This window comes from Marmota marmota, unplaced genomic scaffold (assembly GCF_001458135.2).
Source record: "Marmota marmota marmota unplaced genomic scaffold, marMar, whole genome shotgun sequence".
Classification (NCBI taxonomy): Eukaryota; Metazoa; Chordata; class Mammalia; order Rodentia; family Sciuridae; genus Marmota; species Marmota marmota.
The window spans coordinates 9,272,273-9,294,915 of record NW_026000283.1 but is presented as its reverse complement, the minus strand read 5'-3'; the positions used below and the strand labels follow the sequence as shown (position 1 = coordinate 9,294,915).

Genomic DNA, 22,643 nt, shown 5'->3' with positions numbered 1-22,643 from the left:
CAGCCCCCCCCCCCTTTTTTTGTGGTACTGGGGATTGAACCCAGGGTCTTGTGCATGCCAGGCAAGCACTCTACCAACTGAGCTATGTCCCAGCCTCCCTCTCTTTATTTTGGACTAGCTTCTGTATATAAGATGAAACATTCAATCTTTGATTTTGGGGTCTGGCTTATTTCACTTAGCATGATAGTCTCTATTTCCATTCATTTAATAGCAAATTTCTCAATTTCATTCTTCTTTTTGGTTGAGTAATACTCCTTAAAAATATGAAATGCTTCACTAATTCACATATTATTCTTGTGCAGGGCCCATGCTAATCTTCTCTGTATTGTTCCTATGTTAGTATATATGCTGCCAAAGTGAGCACATAAACTTTTTAAAATGAAAAAGTATTTCTGTCTGTATCTACAATATCACTATATGGGTGCTTGGGTGTACATGGGGCTGCCCAGGAGGAAATGGTGTGTGTGTATGTGTTTGGATGTGTGTTTAGGTACACAGTTATGTGTGCATATGTTTGGTGTATATAATTTCAGTAGGTCTTTTTACTTTTCTCGATATATGAACAAACAATAGAGTAGAGACAGGGGATGAAGGAGAAAGAACAAGGGGAGGGAAAGTATAAGAACTGGGGAGTGAAGTTGACCATATTATGATATGTATGAATACAACACAATGCATTCATTTTTTGGAGGGTACTTGGGATCAAACCCAGGGGCACTTTTAACACTGACGTAATACCCCTAGCCCTTTTATTTTTATTTTGCAACTGGTCTCCCTAAATTACTGAGGCTGGCTTTGAATTTACAATCCTCCTGCCTCAGCCTCCCAAGTTGCTAGGATTACAGGTGTGTGCTACCACACCTGGCCATTTCATGTTTATTTATAACTATAATGTGCCAATTAAAAATAAATAGGAAGGGCTGAGCATGTAAATCAGTTGTACAGCCCTTGCCTGGTGTGTGTGTGAGGCACTGGATTTGATCTTCAGCACTGCATAAAAATAAATAAATAAAATCAAGGTATTTTGTCCATCTACAGCTAAAAAATTTAAAAAAAATAGGAAGACCAATAGAGCAGAGGAAGGGGATTCGGGGAGTGAGGATGGGAAGGAAAGTAGAAGTACTGTGGACCGAAATGGAGCAAACTGTGATATGCATTTATGAACATAAATGAACTCCATTATGTATAACTATAATGTACTAATAAAAACATTTTAAAAAGGCACATTAAAATGTTAACTGGTTATCTCTTGGTTTGACTTAGTGGATGTTTTTGACTTAGTGGATGTTTTGAACTTTTTTCTATAATTGTGATGAATTTTCTAATTTTTCTATAATGAATATTTATTACTAAAGGGAATCAGTACAAATCAAAATTATAAGATAATCAAATTTATTTTCTGTGAAGGAGACAGAGGAGAAGAGTGGAGAAGGCACACCAGTGCATAAAAGCTAGGACCAGGAGAAACAGACCGCTCAGGCACCTTCCAAGGTTCAACACATAGGACAATTAGAAATGTTTCTTATTAGTTCCATATTTATCTTCATTGCCTTATCTGTAAAAATGAATCTGAGCTCTTTAAATAGATTTCCTTTTTATCCATCATTTTAAGTTTTGTTAGAAGGCACTAAAGAGACATTAGAAGAGGAAAGCCTTTTGCTTCCTGACCCTGTGTGCTCCTCCAGGGCAAGTGGCTTCCCCAGTGTCCAGCTCCTTTAATGTGGGTGGCTTCCCCAGTGCCTGGCTTCTACAGGGCATGAGGTCTAGCAGCTGTCAGCTAAAAAACTTTCCTTGGCCACTGCCCTCTTTCATAGTAGAGTGCCTCTGATAGGACACTACCTGTGAACTCAATGAGAAAGAATTTCTGGCAATTTCCATAGGGCAGATTTCTAGCAAGTTTTCTTGCCATTCAGTTAGCTATGCCTATGCCTTCTTTATCAATGTCTGGATCTTAGCCCTGGTGCAGAGATGAGGGCATAGGGGAGTAGGAGTCAGAAGAACTTTTCTTTGGGCGCTGTTTCTTAGCCTTAGGGTTAGTGGTTATTCCTATATATGTAATAACAAGAAACCCTTTATTATCCTGATCACCTGTTTTAGTTAATAATTCCTTGAATTTTTCTTTGTTAAAATAGTTGCATCATTTTTTCTCCTTATGGATACACTAGGGCACTGAACCTGGCTGCTTAGGTCTAGAAACATCATACTTTTCTTTGTCAACCAAGAGGAAGGCAACTTCAACAGGAAAGTGCACATATACCTTTCTGACAGTCATAGAAGGGCTGAATCCAGTAGGTTTATAATCCAGAATTAAGTGTCATTGCTTTCTTCTGAGCTTCATGAAGCTGCTTTCAGACTCTCCTCTTCATGTTTCATATTGCATAATTGATATGGACTTTATACCTTCAAGTTAGTGTCATACATAAATATCTTTTTCTAATATAACAAAGTTATATAATAGCATGTATAGATTTGGGCCAGACAGATCTGTTTGAATTCTGGCCTAACCATTTAATAGCTATTTGACCTTATAAACTAGTAAATAAACTAGTTTTTCTGAGTCAGTTCAATTTCTCTCTTATGTAAACTTTGGGACAATAGTAACTACTTAAAAGTTTTTGTAGTTGTTAATGATTAAGAACAATGAATATAAAGGTTCTAATATGGTGCTTCATACATAACAATTGTGTTGTACAAATATAATATGCAGCTACTAGCCTTGGGGTAGTGGTTGTTCCTATATATGTACTAGTAGTAAAATATCAGTAATTATTCAGTATGTATAGAGCATTACATTCTAAATAGTTGAAGAGAAAACAAGGGAGAAGCAAGAGTTATGATCTTAATGCTGAAACCAAACATTTGTTAGGAGCAGATGGTAACCTGTCAGTGTAAAAGAATCTTTTCCTAGTCCTATTTCTTCTCAGAAAGTCCCACATCTGCAGCCTTTAATTGGGCAGTAAAAAGTCAGGATGGAGTCCAGGAGTAGGTATTGAGAGCATCACTGGTCCTGTTTGTTAGGTTCTTATTCAGCACACTGGGCTGATGTGTAAGTGAGAGGGTCTGGATCTTTTTTTTTTTTTTTAAATATTTTTCTAGTTGTAGATGGACAAAATATCTTTATTTATTTATTTTTATGTGGTGCTGAGGATCAAACCCAGTGCCTCACACATGCGAGGCAGGCACTCTACCACTGAGCTACAGCCCCAGCCCTGAGGGTCTAGATCTTAACTTTTAACTTTATAACAAAAGTAACTCCAAATTGGATAATGATCATATGATGCCAATAGTCACATCTCCTTCTGCTCTGTGTAAGTATTTTAACACTAATTCAGATTACCATTGCTCCTCCGGAATAAAGAGAAGGCTAATTTGATATTCAAACCAGGGTGTATGTGTTTGGAGAATAGTATGTGTCTTTTAGCTGGGCTCCTGCTGTGATTGAGCCTTCTAAAATAAAACCAAATGTGCATATTACTTGGCTTCCTTCTCTTATATGTGACATAAGAGATTCCAGTTCTTGCCTGGGACACCATGTCCTGGCTGAGCTTCTGGTGTGTCACATCTGCTTCTGTGTCTGTCTCTGTACCTGTCAGCAACATTCATGAGTGAAGGAATGAGCTAAAATGAAAGTGATTTCTGTAGTTGAAGTTCTGGTAATGACCTTTACCAGCTCTGGCTAAGTAGGTTATGCCTGGATGGGGCTGGTCTTCTGTGCAGATAGAATATGTGGTATTCTTTGGATTAAGTTACTGAAGACTCCTGTGAACATTGACTACTTGATCTGGTTTAAGATTCTGTGAGCAATGCAAACAAATGAATTCATTTTGATCGTCAGAAGACTGAGGTGAATGCTATAAGTTTTATAGATGAGAAAACTGAAGCTCATGTTAAGGGATTTATTACTATTTATATAGTTAATAATTGGAGTTTATTCAATGAAGATTTTCTATAGCATCTCTGTGCCCAATACTTTCCAAGAGGTAGGGATATAGCAGAAACCCAGAGAGAAATATCCCTGCCTTCAAGGAGCTTACATTTATAATGGTTAAGGACAAAAAGAATTTAAATAATACATATAGTGAAAAGTGCTAAAGAGATCTATAAAATAGAACAGGGGAGCAAAGAGTATGTGTGTTGGATTGCAGCTTAGACAGGTTGATCAGAAAAGTCCTCACTGAGTAGGTGGCATTTGAGCAGAGCTCTGAAGGAGGTAAGGGATTAAGCCATGAGTATATGTATAGGGAAGAGCATGCCAGGCAAAGGGATCAGAATGTTTCAAAGGTGTGAATGCAGAAATATGCCTGGTATGATCAAGAAACAGCAAAAAAGTTAGCAAAACTGGAGCAGAGTGAGCAGAAGGGACAGCAGGTAACAGTAGTCCAATTATGTAGGACCTTATAGCTACTGTAGAGATTTGGCTCTTACTGAGAATGGAGAGTTTTGGCAGAGATGTGCTATGATCTGACTTGTTTTATTTTGTTATTTTTATTTACATATTTTTCTGGTACTGGGGATTGAATCCAGGGGTGCTTTACCACTGAGTACATCCCCAGTCCTTTTTATTTTTGTTATATTGAGAGAAGGTCTTGCTAAGTTGCTCACATTGGTCTCAAACTTGTGACCCTCCTGTCTCAGCCTCCTGAATCACTGGACATGGGCCACTGTACTTTGCTGACTCTTGCTTTAAAAAAAATCAACTTGAAGAATAAACTGGGATTAAGAGGTTCTAACAAGGGGCTGGGGTTGTGGCTCCGTGGTACAGCACTTGCCTAACCTGTGTGAGGCACTGGGTTCCATCCTCAGCATCATGTAAAAATAAATTTTAAAAAGGTATTTTTTAAAAACAAAGAATACTTAAGCTATGATTCAAACTAGGTGGCACATGCCTGTAAATCCCAGCAACTTGGGAAGCTGAGGCAGGAGGATCACAAGTTCAGGACCAGCCTCAGCAATTTAATAAGACCCTGTCTCAAAATTAAAAGGACTGGGGATATAGGTCAATGGTAAAGTGTTCCTGGGTTCAGTCCCCAGTGCCAAAAAAAACCCCCAGAAAAACAGCTTGATTTATCCTCTGCAAATTAAAAAATTAATTAATAAAAGGTGCATATATTTGTACATGATGGTTTTTGTTTTTGTGTTTGTTTTGGGTATTGGTGATTTAACCCAGTGTCGCTTAATCACTGAGCCATATCCCTAGCTCTTTTTTATTTTATTTTTGAGACAGGATCTTGATAAGTTGCTGAGGACGGCTTTAAACTTGCAATATTCATGCTTCAGGCTCCTGAGTCTCTGGGAGTACAGGTGTGAGCCACCACACCTGGCTGTATATGTTGTTTTGATACAGGCATACAATGTGGAATGGCAAAATTGAGGTAATTAACATATATGTCACCTCACATTTGTGTGGGTGTGTTGAGAACACTCAAAATCTTTTAGTAATTTTAACTGAAATTTTGTATCATTTGACCAACATCTCTGCAATCCCGAATACCCTCAGCCTTTGGGAAATACCATTGTACTGTCTGCTTCTATGAAATTGACTATTTTATTTATTATTATTATTATTATTTTTATTTTTGGGCAGTACTGGGGATTGAACTCAGGGCCTCACACGTGCTAGGCAAGTGCTTTTGCCACTGAGCCACATCCCCAGCCCCTAATTTGATTATTTTAACATCTACATACAAATGAGATCATGTGGTATTTTTGTGCCTTGCTTATTTCACTTAACATAAGGTCCTCATCTTTATCCATGGTTTCACTAATGGCAGGATTTCTTTCATTTTAAAGGCTGAATAGTATTCAACTATGTATATACAGGATATTTTCTTTATCCATTCATCTGATTATGGACACTTAGATTGATTCCATATCTTGGTTTTTGTGAACACTGCTGCAATGAAGATAGGAATACAGATACCTTTTCAATAAACTGATTTTACTTCTATATTCCTAGTAGTGAGATTGCTGGATCGTATTTTGGTTCCAGTTTTAATTTTATGAGAAACCTCCATATTGTATTCTATAATGACTGTATCCAGTGACTTTTCCACTGAGTGTAAAAGGTTTTCCTTTTCTCCACATCTTCACTAATACTTGTTATCCTTAGTCTTTTGGATAATAGCCATTCTTTCCTGGAGTGAGATGATAGTTCATTGTGGTTTGAATTTGCATTTTCCTGATGAGTAGTAATGTTAAAACCCCTCTTCTTATATTTGTCGATCCTTTGCATGTTCTCTTATTCAACTTTCTGTCACTCTGACACAAAATTCCAGATAATCAACTTAAAAGGAAGAAAGATTTATTGTGGTTCATGGTTTCTTGGCCCTTATGCTTTTGGGACCTATAGTGAGGCAGTGTATCATGGGAGGAGCCCATAGAAGGAGAGGCTTGCTTACTTCATAGCAACCAGGGAGAAAAACACCCCCCAAAATTAAAAAAAAATTAAAAACAGGGACAGGTTCCCTATATTCTCTTCAAGGACTTTCCCATTGTCCTAACTTCTTTCAACTGGGCTCCTCCTCCTAAAGTTTTCCCTACCTCCTAGAAATGCTAAAAGCTGGAAACCAAGCCTTTAATACAGGGCCTTTAGGGTACATTTAAAATCAAAATCAAAATCTCTATGAAACTATGTCTATTCAGAGATTTTGCCCATTTTATAGTGAGATTATTTGTTTCTTTGTTTTTGAGTTGTAGGAGTCCCTGGTACATTTTGGATATTAACCCCTTATTGGATATATTGCTTACAAATATTTTTGCCCAATCTGTAGATTATCTTTTTATTCTGTAGGTTATTTCCTTTGCTGTACAGGATTTTAGTTTGATGTAATTCCATTTGTCTATTATTATTTTTGTTTTTATTTTTAGAACTCGGGAGCATGAACATTAAGCTACATCCCTAGTCCTTTTTATTTTTAATTTTGAGACAGGTTCTCCCTAAATTGCTGAGGCTGCCCTTGAACTTGCCATCCTCCTGCCTCAACCTCCCCAGTTGCTGGGATTACAGATGTGCACCACCACACCAGCCAATTTTTGCTTTTATCGCCTGTGCTTTTGGTGTCTTACCCAAGAAATCATTGCCAAGGGCAATGTCAAGAAGCTTTTCACCTGTTTTCTTCTAGGAATTTTCCAGTTTCACATTTTACATTTAAGACTTTAATCCATTTGGAGTTGATTTTTGTGTTTGGTGTGAGATAAGGGTCCAATTTCATTCCTTGGCATGTGAATATCTAGTTTTCCCAGCAAATTTGTAAAAGAGACTGTCCTTCCCCCATTGTATATTCTTGGCACTCTTGTTGAAGATCTTTTGACTACATATGTGTCTGTTTATTTCTTGGCTCTTTATTCTGTTCCATTGGTCTCTGTCTTGATTTTTTTTTTTTAATTAAAGGGACTCGGAAAGGGTCTGTGTAAGGGAGGGATGCTGATGCTTAAGCTTCATTAGCTTCACAAGGAACTGCCTCTGACTGAGTTACTATGGTTTCATTGTATGCCCTGAGAACAAAGCGATGAATAATTTATAGTAATTAGTTTTAACATCTAGACTATTCTAAAGTTTCTCTCTGGTTTTCATTCTTATCTCCTCCAAACTTCCCAATATACATTGGCGTTCTCTCTCTCTCTCTCTCTCTCTCTCTCTCTCTCTCTCTCTGTGTGTGTGTGTGTGTGTATGTTTGTTTGTTGCTGGGGATCAAACCCAGAGCCTTGTGCAAACTAGGCAAGCACTCCACTACTGAGCCACATCCTCTGCCCTCATTTGCTTTTCTGTTGCAACTTTCCATTGGCTGCAGGAGATGATCTATTCTATTAGGCATCAGAATCATTTGGTGGGAGGGGAATACAAAATGCAGATGCCATGGTGCCATCCCTAAATCAACTGAGTCAAAGTCACTGAGATTTTTATGTAAAATCCTTCATTTAAAGTCTCTCCAGTTGATTGTGATGCAGATAGCCACACTTTAGTAGTAGGTAATGGACTATGGCCAAAACACCTTAATATGGGATATTCTTCAATGTAGACCCTTTCCAAATATGCCTTGTGTATTCTTGACTGTTCTTTGATGAATTTGTTTCACTTTGGCCTGAATGCCCGTTCTCTCTTCAATGTATCTCTGAATGATAGCCTTTTCTTAAGTTCTAGTTCAGGTCTAGTCTCTATCTTGATGCCTTTGCTTAACAAACAGCCCACAGAGATCTCTCTAGTCTCCATGCTTCAAGAATATTCATCAGCAACCTTGTCATATTTATTGCATTGTTTTTACTTCTAAGTCATGTCTGTTAACTAGACCAAGAAATATCCCTGGGCAAGGTCCATTTCTTTAACTTTTTGCATCCCCAGGGATCTTTCTTGCCTAACGCATAGCAGGCAGAAAAACCAAAAGGAGGCAGCATGAAGAGTTATATTCATAATGGACTACATTTCTTGCCCCTTATATTTTCATTTAGTAGAGCATAACAAATTCCCAAACAACTGCTTTTCAATGAACCGCACAAATTTGGTTCATAAATACCAATTCCAGAAATACATTGAAAATAAAAAACTTTTTGGCTCAGATGCTCATGACACATGAAGGTATTCTGTGATATACTACTGGATACTGGCTGCTGTTTTAGTATGTATTCCAGGAATCAATTTATTTACTGCTATGATTTTTATATTTTTATCTAAGGTTATATTTTTATATTTTGTTACTTTTAAGGGAGTTTATTTGCATGCTGAAATAGTGCTCTCTTAGATTATTTGGAAAAGAAACACCATCACCAAAGTATGGTCAGCCATCTGTATCCATGGGCTCCGTATTCATGAACTCAAACACACTCAGGAAATATTTTTAAAATTGCATCTGCACTGAACATTTACAGACTTTATTATTGTCATTATTCCCTAAACAATACAGTGTATTGACTATGTAACTTTTATTGTGTTAAGTATTTCAAGTAATGTACAGATGATTTTAAAGTAGACAGGAAATGAGTAGGTTATATGTGCTATATTATGTGCTATTTTATTTCAGATCCTTCAGCATTTGTGGATTTTGGTATCTATGGATGGTGGGGTGGGGTCCTAGAACCAATCCCAAGTGGATACCGAGGGAGAGCTGTATACCTAAAGATTGCATTGGGATCTGCAAATTTTGATGTGATACTTATTAGGGTTTAAGATAAGATGGTATTGTTGTGGTGCTGGAGATTGAACCCAGGGCTTTGTGCATGTGAGGCAAGCACTCTACCAACTGAGCTATATCCCCAGCCTTAAGATAAAATGGTTTTAGAGTTAGTCTTTCAGCTGTCCAGAAAGGAATGAATATAATATTTACATATGTAAAGATGGAAATATTTGGGGCTGGAGTTGTAGCTCAGTGGTAGTGCTTGCCTAGCACATGTGAGGCACTGGGTTCAATTCTCGGCACCACATTAAAAAAATAAATTAAATAAAGGTATTGGGTCCATATACAAATAAAAATACTTTAAAAAGAGGGAAACATTCAAGTACACGTGTATTAACCATAGACAAGAAAATTGTAATCTTGCTGGAGGTGGATGTGTTGGTTAGTTTTTCATCATAGGGACAATACATGAGAAAAACAACTTGGAGGATAAAAGATTTATTTTGGCTCATGGTTTTAGAGGTTTCAGTCCATAGTGAACTGGTTCTGAGATGACAAAGGACAGGTAGTCAGCTTAGATAATGAAAGATGGGGGCTAATTCAAAGGAAAGGAAATGGAATACTAACCTCTGGATAGCACTTCCCTGCTCAAACAGTTGCTATCACCTCTAGGGGAGGGGAAGGATCCCCAGTTCCAACACAAATAATTACCCCCTGCAGCTAATCTTTCCTGCCTTTGGGCAAGTCCACAGGAAAGAACAAAGAATTACAGGTGTTTGCCACCCTACTGGGCTGTTGAATGACTTTCTTAACACTACTAGGGGGAGAGTGTATGGGTGGGGGCAAGTGAGAGAAATAGACAAATCATGCCATCCTGCTTGTCTCAGTCCAGAGAAGTCTAAATTAGATTGAGCCTTGAGATGGAGCAATCAATGATGCTGACAACCTCAGTTCATAATTAAGCCAACCATAAGGCAGGACACTTTGGCAAAGCAGATTTGTTTGTTTCTGTGGTATTAGGGATTGAACCCAGACAAGTACACTACCACTGAGATACATCCCTAGCCTGCCTTCACAAAGCGGCTTTGACACAAGGGATGTTTTAGTTTTTATTTTCTAAACTGTTAAATTCGAAATAAAAATTCATAGTCTCAAAATTAGTGTAACTTTCACTCACTTTCCTGCAGTGGTTACATCTTACATAACTACAGTAAATTATTAAAGCTAGAAAGCCTTGCTGTTGCCACTGCCATCACCTAAACCCTACTTAGCTCTAGTTCCTCTGCTGCCACCCACTCCAGACACAGAACATCAGTTCATGGATAAAAATGAGCTGGTGCAGAAGGCCAAACTGGACAAGAAAATTGAGCAATACGATGACAAGGCAGCTTGCACAAAGTCTGTAAATGAGCAAGGAGCTGAATTATCTAATGAGGAGAGGAATCTTCTCTGGGTTGCTTATAAAAAATGCTGTAGGAGCCCCTGGGTCATCTTGGAGGGATGTCTTAAGTATTCAGCAAATGACAGAAGGTGCTGGAAAAAAGCAGCAGATGGCTGCTTTTTATCCCTGTATCTATATATCTATATCTCTCTATATATATCTGTATTTATATTGATATCTATATATCTATCATCACTGGTAGCTCTTAACTTGGTCTCAATTTTCTCTGTATTATTAAGCCATGTGATGCTTTTCTTCAGTACCTTCCATCATTTTCTCATTACTTGAGCAAAAATATGTATATTACAGATACAGATATATATCTATATGTCTATATCTATATATACTGTCTATATATATACTGTCTCTTTTGGAAACTTAATTTTTTTTTGGTACTGGGGATTGAACCCAGGGTGTGCAACCACTGAACCATATCCCCATGTTGAGAGCCACAGCCGAAGGGGCCCCAGCAAACTTCCAGCTGCCAGCAAACTTCCAGCTGCCAGCTGATGATTGGCTCACAGCGGCCCCAGCAACATCTAGCTGATTGGCTCCTCTGTGGTGATGCTCATTGGGCTGTTTCCCTGCCCTTTCAGACCACGGAGCTGCTCATTGGGGGACTTTTTTGGCTCCGCCCACGTGACCCAGCCAATCGGCCTCAAGAGCAGGAGGATTGGGGGAGGTGGGGAGAAGCTTGTGTGGGAGAGAGAGGCTTGTGGAAAGCCCATGGTGGCAGTTGAGGCTCTGAGGGTTTTTCCTGAGAGGCTGTTTTGTTTGGCGTGTGTGGTTCTAAAAATAAAGTTAGTTTCTTTTGACAAGTGGCTTCTGATTGTGCCCAGCCAGACTGCGGCATCCCCAGACCTTTTTTATATTTTATTTTAAGGCTGGGTCTCGCCAAGTTGCTTAGGGCCTTGCTAAATTGCTGAGGCTGGCTTTAAACTTGAGATTCTCCTGCCTCAGCCTCCCAAATCGCTGGTATTACAGGCATGTGCCACTGTGCCTACCTCAAAAACATTGTTGATTCCCTGTTCCTCACAAGCAGAGTCTTCTATTTGAAAATGAAAGGAGACTACCTTCATTACTTAGCTGAGGTTGCTACTGGTGATGACAAAACCAGGATTGTACATCAGTCACACAATAAGCATTGAAGGATATGGAAAAACGTGTCCCCCAGGAAGGACTATGGGCCCTGAGCACATGTTGGTGGGCCTGATTCTGGACCTACATGGAGGAATGCTTATCTTGCTCATTGTACAGCAGGGAAGTCCTAACATAGAACACTTATGTTTTGGGGCAAAGTGCTGTCAGAACACTGGCAAGCACCATTTCCTTGCTCCCTTGACAAGAAGTTATTCCCCTGTTGGTGCAAGGTTGGCCTATGGGGCAGTTTCTGGACTCTTGGGGTCTTGACTCCCGTAAGATGATATGTTGTGTACACCTCTGGCCTATCATGACTGTTATATGTAAATTGGCACATACCCACTATAAAAGCTATTTTTGCTGTACAATAAAGCAGACACTGTTCTCTGAAACCATCTCCTGAGGGGTTTCTCCCCACCTTCAAGCTCCCCACAGTAGATGCTGGAGGGGCAGGCCCCCCAGAAATCACATACAATTTTCCTTATCTATTATCATTCCTCCAGTCACTGAAGGCCTCTCTCCTGCTATTTCTGAAATTTCTCCTGCAATAATTCAGCCAAAATTCACCTGCCTGCCAAAAGCCTGCCAAAGGTAGTGGTCTCCTCCCATGACCTGGCTCTGCTAAGGACCTATAAACTCTGACCTCTGTTGCAGAATCCCTCACCATTTTCTCCCCTGAAAATGCACCCCTCCGATGCCTGACTGATTTCACTTCTGATCCATTGAGGTCTGCTCCCGTTTTGGTCATTTTTGCTTACAAGCATATCAAGAAACTTTTGAAGTAAGCAAAAAGGAAATACAATGAACATATCCTCTCAGATTGGACCTGGCCCTTTACTTCTCCATGTTCTACCAAGAGATTCTAAACCCCCCAGAGAAAGCCTGTTCTCTTGCAAAGACAGCTTTTGATGAAGCCGTTGTTGAACTTCATACATTAAGTGAAGAATCATATAATGACAGCATGCTAATAATGCAATTACGGAGAGACAACTTGACACTGTGGATAGTGGGTACCCAAGGAGATAAAGCTAAGGCAGGAAGATGGGAAAATTAATTGCCCTTTCAACTTTTGTCTGCCTCATTCTAAAATTCACATGGAGATCATTTATCATCCTTGCTGTGTCAGAAGTAGTTTTTGGTTTATGATTTATAACAGGTTTATGCTAATTTTATTTGGATTTCTTTGTTTCCCATGTGTTTTTTTTTTCTTTTGGTATCAGGATTGAACTTGGGGACGCTCGACCACTGAGCCACATCCTCAGCCCTATTTTGTATTTTATTTAGAGCAGGGTCTCACTGAGTTGCTTAGCACCTCACCATTGCTGAGGCTGGTTTTGAACTCGTGATCCTCCTGCCTCAACCTCCCGAGCCACTGGGATTTTTGTGTCTAATATTAGGGGAGTAGAGTGAGTTTTTTGTTTTCATCTTGAGGTGGTCAATATGGAGATGTAGATTTCTTTATACAAGTTGTGTTTGTCATAATACTCTTGATACATTGTGGCTTCACAAGGGCCAGTGTTAAAACTGCTTTCATATCTAAGCAATGAAAATTGCTTACATATTGGTTTGTCATCGTGGGGAATAAAAGGAAGCACTGGTTCCAGTCATATGCATAGTGTGGGTACTAGCACTTATAAAGCTGTGGTAAAAAAAGATAGCCCATGCATCCTACATGTGTGACTCAAGCGTTTCTCTGGAATGATCAAACTTAGTGTGCATACCTTGGGCTACTGCTGCAAAAGTGTACCTTTAAACAAAGTGGTGACCCAGTTTACTCTGCATAGGAGCAGAAACTCTTCATGTTCCATTATTGTATAATTACCTGGTGTCTGCATTTTCTTTTTTTTGGTGACACATTTTATTTGTATTTAAATGTTTTAGGCAATGTAAGAACAAATGTAAAAGGAAAGCTGTAATAAATTGATTGGTATTAATTACTTCCTGCATATCAAGCATAACACAAAACAAAACAAAAAAACCCCTAGATGGGCATAATGGAACATGCATGTAATTACAGTGACTTGAGAGGCTTAGGAAGGAGGATTGCAAGGTTGAGACCAGATTGAACAATTTAGCAAGTCCCTATGCAACTTAGAGAGACCCTGTCTCAAAAAGGCTGGGGATGTTGCTTAGTGGTTAAGCACCTCTGGTTTTAATAGCTGGTACCCAAAAACAAAACATGTATTTGACTTTTTTAAGTGTTTGTGTTTACTTTTGTGATTGTTTTGATACTTGCCTCGTATACATGCACTTTAAAAATAACTACAGGGAAATAACCCAAGATGATGGCTACCTTTGTTTAATGTCTTGTGAAATTTTCATGTATAATCCGTGCATAATTATTAAGAACATGTATTAAGTTCATGCGAGGGGAATAAAAGTTTTATTTTTATTTTTTTAATTTTTTTTATTTTTAATTTTTTATTGTGGGTTGTTCAAAACATTACAAATTTCTTGACATATCATATTCGACACTTTGATTCAAGTGGGTTATGAACTCCCACCTTCACCCTATACACTGATTGCAGAATCACATCAGTTACACATCCATTGATTTACAAATTGCCATACTAGTGTCTGTTGTACTCCGCTGCCTTTCCCATCNTTGCTCTACTGAAGGGGGATATTAACAGGCCATTGGATCAGGGTATTTGGTAATAGCTAGGTATTTAGGATCCCTATAGACAGCCTCGAAACAATCGCCTATTTGCATTTAGAAAATTACACGTAATGAAAGACGTAATGCTTGGGATGAAAGTTTGGGGGAAGTGGAAGGAAGGAGTTCTTAAAGAAAAAGAGGGAGAGAGGGATAGGTAGAATAGAGGAGAATGGAAAGAACAATAAAAATTGAAAAGGGAAAAGAAAGAAGGAAGAAAAAAATAATAAAATAGAAAAGAAATAAAAATAAAAATAAAAATAAATGAAGTCTTAGAGATCTATTTTCTTCTCTTCCAGTAAGCGGAGCTGTGCTCTCCGAGCCGAGCTTCTGCCCTCTATGTGCCGGCAGCAATCCGTGTAAGGTGGCTCCTGGGCGTCTCTCCAATCCTGTTAGTCCAGAGCCATTTCTATTCTCCGGCCCCTCCCCCTCTTCCTCCTGCCAGCCAGCCAGACCCCCGCTCACCAGAGGCAATCTCCAAGAATCTGGTTACACTTGCAGCCCCACTGTGTGCCCTATTTCCCAAACGACTGAGCACTCTGTCATTCACCCAAACCCCAGGGCTATGGAGCGGTGATCCGGGAACCGACAGTTTAATTTGTCCGGACCCCTTTGGTGGGCATGCCCCCGGGAACTGGCAGTTAAGACCTTGGGTGTTGCCGCTGGTGGTAGGGGGAGTTGGGGATCGGGAATCCCCTCTGCTTCCCTCGGCCCCTACAGTCACGCCCACGGAGCTCTGGGGCGAGATTTTTGAGGTTTCCCGGCTATATGTATCTGGTGGTGGTGGGAGTCACACACCTGCTAACATAGTGTGGTCTATCTTGTTACATGACTTATATGCATGTAAAAATATTGTATATTCTGTTGTTGAGTGCACAGTTCTATAAATGTCAATTAAACACTTGGTTGATTATGATATCAAATTCTTACATTCTTGCTGTTTTTTTTCTGTCTGGTTTTGTCAGTTATTGAAAGAGCTATGTTCTAGAACTATAATTATTAGTTTGTCTATTCCTTTCACTTATCTATATTTCACATATTTTCAGCTGTTATTTGCTGCCTAAATATTTAGGATTATATTATGTCTTCTTGTAGGATTGTCACCTTTCTCATTACATAATATTTCTCTGTGTTATTTGAAGTTATTTGTGGTTGCTCCAGTGCTTACTATATCAAAATTTGTTTCAAATTTATACCAGTTTAATCCCAATGAGACATAGAAACCTTACTCCTGTGTAGTGTGTTCTTTTCCCCTCTTTTTGTGATATCATTGTTATATATCTAACTACGTATATATTTAAAAAAACAACACATTGTTATACTCATTATTTTATATAATTTTAGTCTTTTAAAGAAGCTGAAAAGAGTGAGGAGAACATGTATATATTTATAACTTTGTTATATTTATTAATTTTGGTTGATCAGTGTTGCCACCTGGAATCATTTTCATAATCCAGTACAATTTCACTATCCAACACCTTCTTTGTGGCTTTTTTTTTTTTGGTACCAGGGATTGAACGCAGGGGCACTTGGCCACTAAGCCACATTCCCAGCCCTATTCTGTATTTTATTTAGAGACAGGGTCTCAATGAGTTGCTTAGTGCCTTGCTTTTTGCTGAGGCTGGCTTTGAACTTGCAATCCTCATGCCTCTGCCTCTGAAGCCACTGGGATTACAGGCATGTACTACCGTGCCTGCCTTTTTTTGTGTTTTTATTAGCAAGTGTTTTACATTCCTGTGTTGTATATATTACCATACAATTATATACATGTTGTTTTATAAAATTCCTTTTTTTAGTTGGTTAAGAGAAGAAAGTAGCCAGGCATGGTGGTGCACACCTGTAATCCTAGTGATTTGAGAGGATGAGGCAGGAGGATTGCAAATTCAAAGCCAGCCTCAGCACTATGGTAAGGCCCTAAGCAACTCAGTGAGAATCTGTCTCAAAATAAAAAATTAAAAGGGCTGGGGATGTAGTTCAGTGATAAATTGCCTCTGGGTTCAATTCCTCTGTACCACCCCCCACCCCCAAAAAAGGAATATGTACATTTATACTGTATTTTAAAACATAATTATCTTTGTAAGTGCTCTTTGTGCATATGAAATACTATTTGGGGTCACTTGCTTTCAGGCTAGTATTTCTTTTAAGCTGGAGGATCTATAAGGAACAAATTCTCTATGCTTATCAAGGAATATCTTTATTTCACATTCATTTTTAAAAGATGGTTTTGAGGATATATGATTCTCAGTTTTCAGATTTGTTTTCCAGCACTAGGGATCTAACCTAGGGCATATTAGGCAAGTGCTCTACCACTCAATACACTGCCATCCCCAACTGGCAGTGTTTCGTTGTTTTGAGTAATTTGATGTGTTTCCCCACTGCCTTCTGGTCCTCCATTTTTCTGATGAAAAGTCATTTTGTTAATCTTAACTGGGATTTCCTCTCATGTGACACGTTTTCCCTTGTTGTTTTCATGATTTTCTTCATGCTTTTGGCTTCTAACATTTTCATTATGTGTCGTTTTGTGCATCTGTTTGCTTTTGTCAGACTTTTGATACCAGTGCATTATCCATTAAACTTGAACATTATTATTAGTGTTCAAGTTTGTTGTGTCCTGGAAAGGGAATTGAGCAAGACCTCAAAAAGTAACAGGTATGGGGGCTGGGGTTGTGGCTCAGTGGCAGAGTGCTTGCCTCACACATGTGAGGCACTGGGTTTGATCCTCAGCACCACATAAAAATAAATAAACAAAGATATTGTATCCATGTATAACTAAAAAAAATATTTTAAAAATAAAAGTAACAGGTAGAGCACAGACTTGTTGAAAGTGAAAATAACGCTCTGTAAAGTAGAACCCAGTAGGCCTAGGAAGAGAGGGGGTCAAAGCCCCAGTGTCTGAACAGTCTTGTTTTTTATATGTTGTGCCTCTTTCCTCTTCCCAAGGACCTAATTGAAGACCTTGTTCCATTGTTTCCATTGATCACTTTATTTTCACTCAATTATAATACAGTTTCCATTGGTTACTTGATTTTTTACCTGATTAGAATACAGAACCTGTGGTGGGAGTTGTCATGGTAATGGGACTTATTCTAAACAGGGACATGGTGACTCATCTCCCAGTCTTGGGTTCCAGCTGGCATTTTTCTTGTATACTGCTTCTGCCATTTTGATGTCCCTAAACACCTACATCATTTTAAGTTAATTGAACTTCTTGGATGTATAAAGCTTTTCTTCAAATTTGGGGACTATTCAGTCATTCTTTTTTTCCAGTACTGGGAATTGAATTTAGAGGTGCTTTACCATTGAGCTATATCCCCAGTGCTTTTTTTATTTTTCATGATAGACAGGGTCTTGTGAAGTTGTCAACGCTGGCCTTGAACTTGGCAATCCTCCTGCCTCACAATTGAGAATCACAACTGAGAAGCCTCCTGCTTCTCTGGGATTATAGACTTATGCTACCATGCCTGGCTCAGCCATTATTTCTTTAAATATTTTTTTCTGCTCCTTTCTTCTCTCCTTTTGGAACTTCTATTATGTACATGCTTGTGTACTGCATGGTGTTCCATGTTTCTCTGAGGCTCTTCATTTTCTCCCATATTTCTTTTTTGGATTTCATAGTATCTACTGACCTATCTTCAGGTTTGATAATTATTTACCCTGCTAGTTCAAATCTACTGTTGATCATGTGGAAAGCAGGCTATGCCATGCTCTGAATTACTCTTTGATGTATAAGATAGCAATTCACAGGCAGTGCCCAAACGTGAGCAAACCTGTTACTCCATTTTAAGATAGTAATTTGCCATTAGTTGCTCTTTTTTTTTTTTTGGTACCAGGGATTGAACCCAGGGTGCTTAACCACTGAGCCACATCCACAGTTCTTTTTTTGTATTTTATTTAGAGAAAGGGTCTCACTAAGCTGTTTAGGGCCTCTCTAAGTTGTTGAGGCTGGGTTTGAATTTGCAATCCTCCTGCCTCAGTCTCCCAAGCTGCTGGGATTGTAGGCATGCACCACCTTGCCCAGCTAGCTACTCCATCTTGAGTATAAGTGCCAAGGTAGAATGACTTCATACCTTGTTGGTACAAGTAAGCAATCACCTTCTACCTGGCGCAACCCATAAGACAGATTGATAAATAACTTATACATGCCAACTTCTCAAACTAAATCAAGGAGTTAGTACCTAGACATGTGGACACCCCAAGTCATATCAAGAACACCAGACACAGGAGCTTATCACCCCCACCAGATGAGAACCCCTCAATGGAGACCTATAAAAGGAGGAGCACCCTAAGACTGGACACAGTGGCACCTTGAGCCTGTCATCAGGTGCCTTGTTCAAGAAAATCGCCCCTGCAATGAACTGCCAATCTCCTGTCCCTAATGGGTTTCAACAAAGTATGTTTTCTCCTGCCTGTGATGACCACACATGGCCTGCTTCAAGCTGACACCTGGTGCTGACACTCTGAAACTAAAACTGCCATCAGTCTGGACCTTCTGCTTTGACAACTCTGTGGAACTGGTTCCTCTAAATCCTTTTCTGACCACCTATAGTGACTCTTCACTCTGCATCCATATCTCTTTCTGCTTGTGCTCTTGGCACACCATCTTGTATCCCTGAGGCCACTTTAATCCTTTCTTGGCCTTTTTTTTTGGTCCTGGGGATTGAACTCAGGGACACTCGACCACTGAGCCACATCTCCAGCCCTGTTTTGTATTTTATTTAGAGACAGGGTTTCACTGAGTTGCTTAGTCACCTTGCTTTTATTGAGTCTGGCTTTAAATTCATGATCCTCCTGCTTCAGCCTCCTGAGCCACTGGGATTATATGGAGCTTTGTGCATTGAAATTAGTAATATGGGTAAAATAAGTGTCAAGAGAACTATAATTCACTGACTGCTGGGATTACAGGCTTGCACCACTGTGACTGGCCCTTTCTTGGTCTTTCTGTGACCAATTTAAATATCATTGTGTGAAGTATATCTAACTTGAGTGTTTAGATATTAGAAAGTGAAATTGGAATAAAAGAACTTGTGTTTGCAGGCTTATGACTACCAGGTGACCCTCAAATATCCTGTGATCTGCCACTGATGAACATGGTCTAGCCTGTGAACTTACTGTTATTCAGTAAATATTGATACTATGGAAAGACACAGATTTTTTTTAATCTATGTTAATCACATAGCACATTCAGGACAGAACTCCTATAATTTTTCCTTTCAGTTAAAATGATTTTGGTTCCAGAATTTCTCTATTGTTTTTCATAGTTTCTACCTTCTTATTGATATTCTATATTTAATCCATTGACATCATATCTTCCTTTACTCATTTAACCATGGTCTCTTTAGTTGTTTGGATACATTTAAAATGGCTGCTTTAGGGCTGGGGTGTAGTTCATTATTTTTTTTTAAGAGAATTTTTTAATATTTACTTTTTAGTTTTCGGTGGACACAACATCTTTGTATGTGGTGCTGAGGATTGAACCCGGGCCACACGCATGCCAGGCGAGCACGCTACTGCTTGAGCCACATCCCCAGCCCCATGTAGTTCATTATTAAGAGTGTATGCCCAAGGCCCTGGGTTCAATCCCCAGCAAACACACACACACACACACACACACACACACACACTCTCTCTCTCTCTCTCTCTCTCTCTAATACAAATGTCTGCTTTGTAGTCTTATTAAATATGACATCTGCTTGCACTCACAGGCATTTTTTGCTGCCTGCTTTTCCCTCATATATGGGTCAGGTTTTGGATATTTTGCAATTTGCTAGAAATGAGACATTTTGAGTAATACATTATAGCAACTCTAGTTACCTCTATTTCCTGCTTCCCCACGTTGTTATACTTATTTGACCATTTATTTCCTTAATGGATAGCTGGGTTAGTTTAGTGAATAGTGTTTGCTCCCCAGTGTGAAGCCTTTGACATTCTCTGAGGAGGCAGCTTGACTTTTATACATTCTTATGCAACTGGAATGGACAATTGTTTTAGCAGGCTTCTGTCTCTTTCTCTGACCACACCCTGCTATAAAACTCCATTAATTGCTAGCTTATTTTCATCCCTTATACCTGTTATTACACCCCAGGACAACCTATCAGTGAGCTACATCCCTAGTACTTTTTTATTTTTTTCTTTTATAGAGAGGTCACTCTAAATTTCCCAGGCTGGTCTGGAACTTGTAATCCTATTGCTTTAACTTCCTGAGCTGCTGGCATTACAGGTGTGGCTACATCCTCTGGATATTCTATTGTTTTCAAAATGCTCTGGGGCACACATTTTCCCAAACACTAATCCAACTCAGATCCTTTTGGGGGATGGTTTTTAAGGTTATTGTTTAAGATTTCTTTTGAAGACAGGGTTAGTTTTCTTAGCTGTGTCTATCCTTGCTTCTTTGTCTCCTTTTAATTACTTTTTTACCATTGTTTCCTTCAGGAAGAGTTTCTCAGCTCTTTGCTTTATGCCCTGCCTCTCTTCCTAGGCAAAATTTCTGAGGCTCTGGACTGGGATAGGGATATTCTCTTTATGTGATCTTCCTGCTGTTGGAGCTGGATGCTCAACAGAGTAACACTTGTATCCTGTGGTCTTCTCAGTTCTCTTTGTAAGGAAAGAAGTGAATGAATGGAATAAAGAAAGGAAAGATGGCTCAACAGTAATACAGCTTTATTTAGGACAAACTTATGGACAGGGGCCAGTAGAGGCTGACACCCTTATTCCCCTTATAGCATGAGATAGATATAGAGGAGTGAGGGAGGGGGGATTTTTGTGGTTAGGCCATTGCTAGGGGGAAGGGACCTTGTGGTGTCACCTTCATAAGGAACTAGGTGTTTTTAGGATTTCAGTCCCTCATAAAAATCTCCCTTCTTATGATGCTGGAGTATTTGGGGTTTCTTTGTATGATGATGGAGTATTGTTTGGCATTTAGGTCAGGTTGAGTCAGAGTACCTACAAGATGACTCTTGTTCTGAGATGGAGGATGTGCTTCAAAATGGTGTTGCCTATGTCAAGTTCTATCTAACACTGTTCTGCTATGGAGCCTCTTCTTCATGAACAAAGTGGGACAAAAGTGTCTGCCACAGTCTGGCTGGGCACAAAATCACGAGCCACTCAAGCAGGAACAAACTTTATTTCTGAACTCCCCAGCACACTCCACACACGCCCCTGGGAAATATGACGAATGCCATGCCATGCGGCTCCTCCCGGGCCACACTACACCAACAGGAAATCCTTCCTCTGCAATTCCCTCCTACCGCACTTCCCCAACCAATGGGAACTCTCCTGGAGTCCCGCCAGAGCTCCAAAGTAGCAGGCCTAGGCAGACAGCAGGGGTCTAATCTCCAATTGAATGCGCATCTTAACATAATCATTATCATCTCAATGGCTTGCTGGGGTCACCTTTCAACCAAAAATGCCATGTGTCATTCCTACTTTGCTATGGCTCTCAGCAGAGGTCCTAGTACTCTTGGTATGGCCTGCTCAAGGTAGAGCCTCTGTTCCATGAATGAGAATTGAACAGAGAAGGGAACTCTTATCTCTTCATAACATGCATTCTCAACTTAGCGTCAGCCACAGATAACTGAAAGCAGGATGAGAAATGCTTATATCCTTCCCCTTCCAGGAAGATACTTTGGCCCTTTGAGTCTGTCACTCTGACAATACCTTATCAGGTATCTGTTGAGAGCCACAGCCGAAGGGGCCCCAGCACAGCGGCTCCAGCAACATCTAGCTGATTGGCTCCTCTGCGGTGATGCTCATTGGGCTGTTTCCCTGCCCTTTCAGACCACGGAGCTGCTCATTGGGGGACTTTTTTGGCTCCGCCCACGTGACCCAGCCAATCGGCCTCAAGAGCAGGAGGATTGTGGGAGGTGGGGAGAAGCTTGTGTGGGAGAGAGAGGCTTGTGGAAAGCCGGTGGTGGCAGTTGAGGCTCTGACGGTTTTTCCTGAGCGGCTGTTTTGTTTGGCGCGTGTGGTTCTAAAAATAAAGTTAGTTTCTTTTGACAAGTGGCTCCTGATTGTGCCCAGCCAGACTGCGGCATTTGGTGGCTTGCGCGGGGAGCGACTGAGGGTAAGTGAAACTGCTCGCCCCTGAGGGCAGGGTGAGAGGATGGGTAGCCATTTTAAGATTCCTCTTTTATTTTGCTTCACTTTGTTTAAGTTGCTGTCCTGGAGATGAGTGAGACGGAAGAAAAACCGCTCACATCTGAGGAAAAACTATTTACGTCTGAGGAACAGATAGGGAGAAAGGACGGATGCACATGTCAGGAGGATAGAAAGTAGAGGAAAGCGAAATTTATCTCATAAGATG

General features: G+C 39.8%; 1 non-coding gene and 1 pseudogene across 1 annotated transcript; one reads left to right on the top strand and one right to left on the bottom strand.

Annotated features, from left to right (window-relative positions):
• Positions 1 to 257: 257 nt before the first annotated feature.
• On the bottom strand, positions 258 to 364 carry LOC125614408. Its single transcript, XR_007345009.1, has one exon. It is a non-coding gene; the product is annotated as a U6 spliceosomal RNA (small nuclear RNA).
• Positions 365 to 10,425: 10,061 nt separating this feature from the next.
• LOC107153041 lies at positions 10,426 to 12,742 on the top strand (annotated as a pseudogene).
• The last annotated feature ends 9,901 nt before the right edge of the window (positions 12,743 to 22,643 follow it).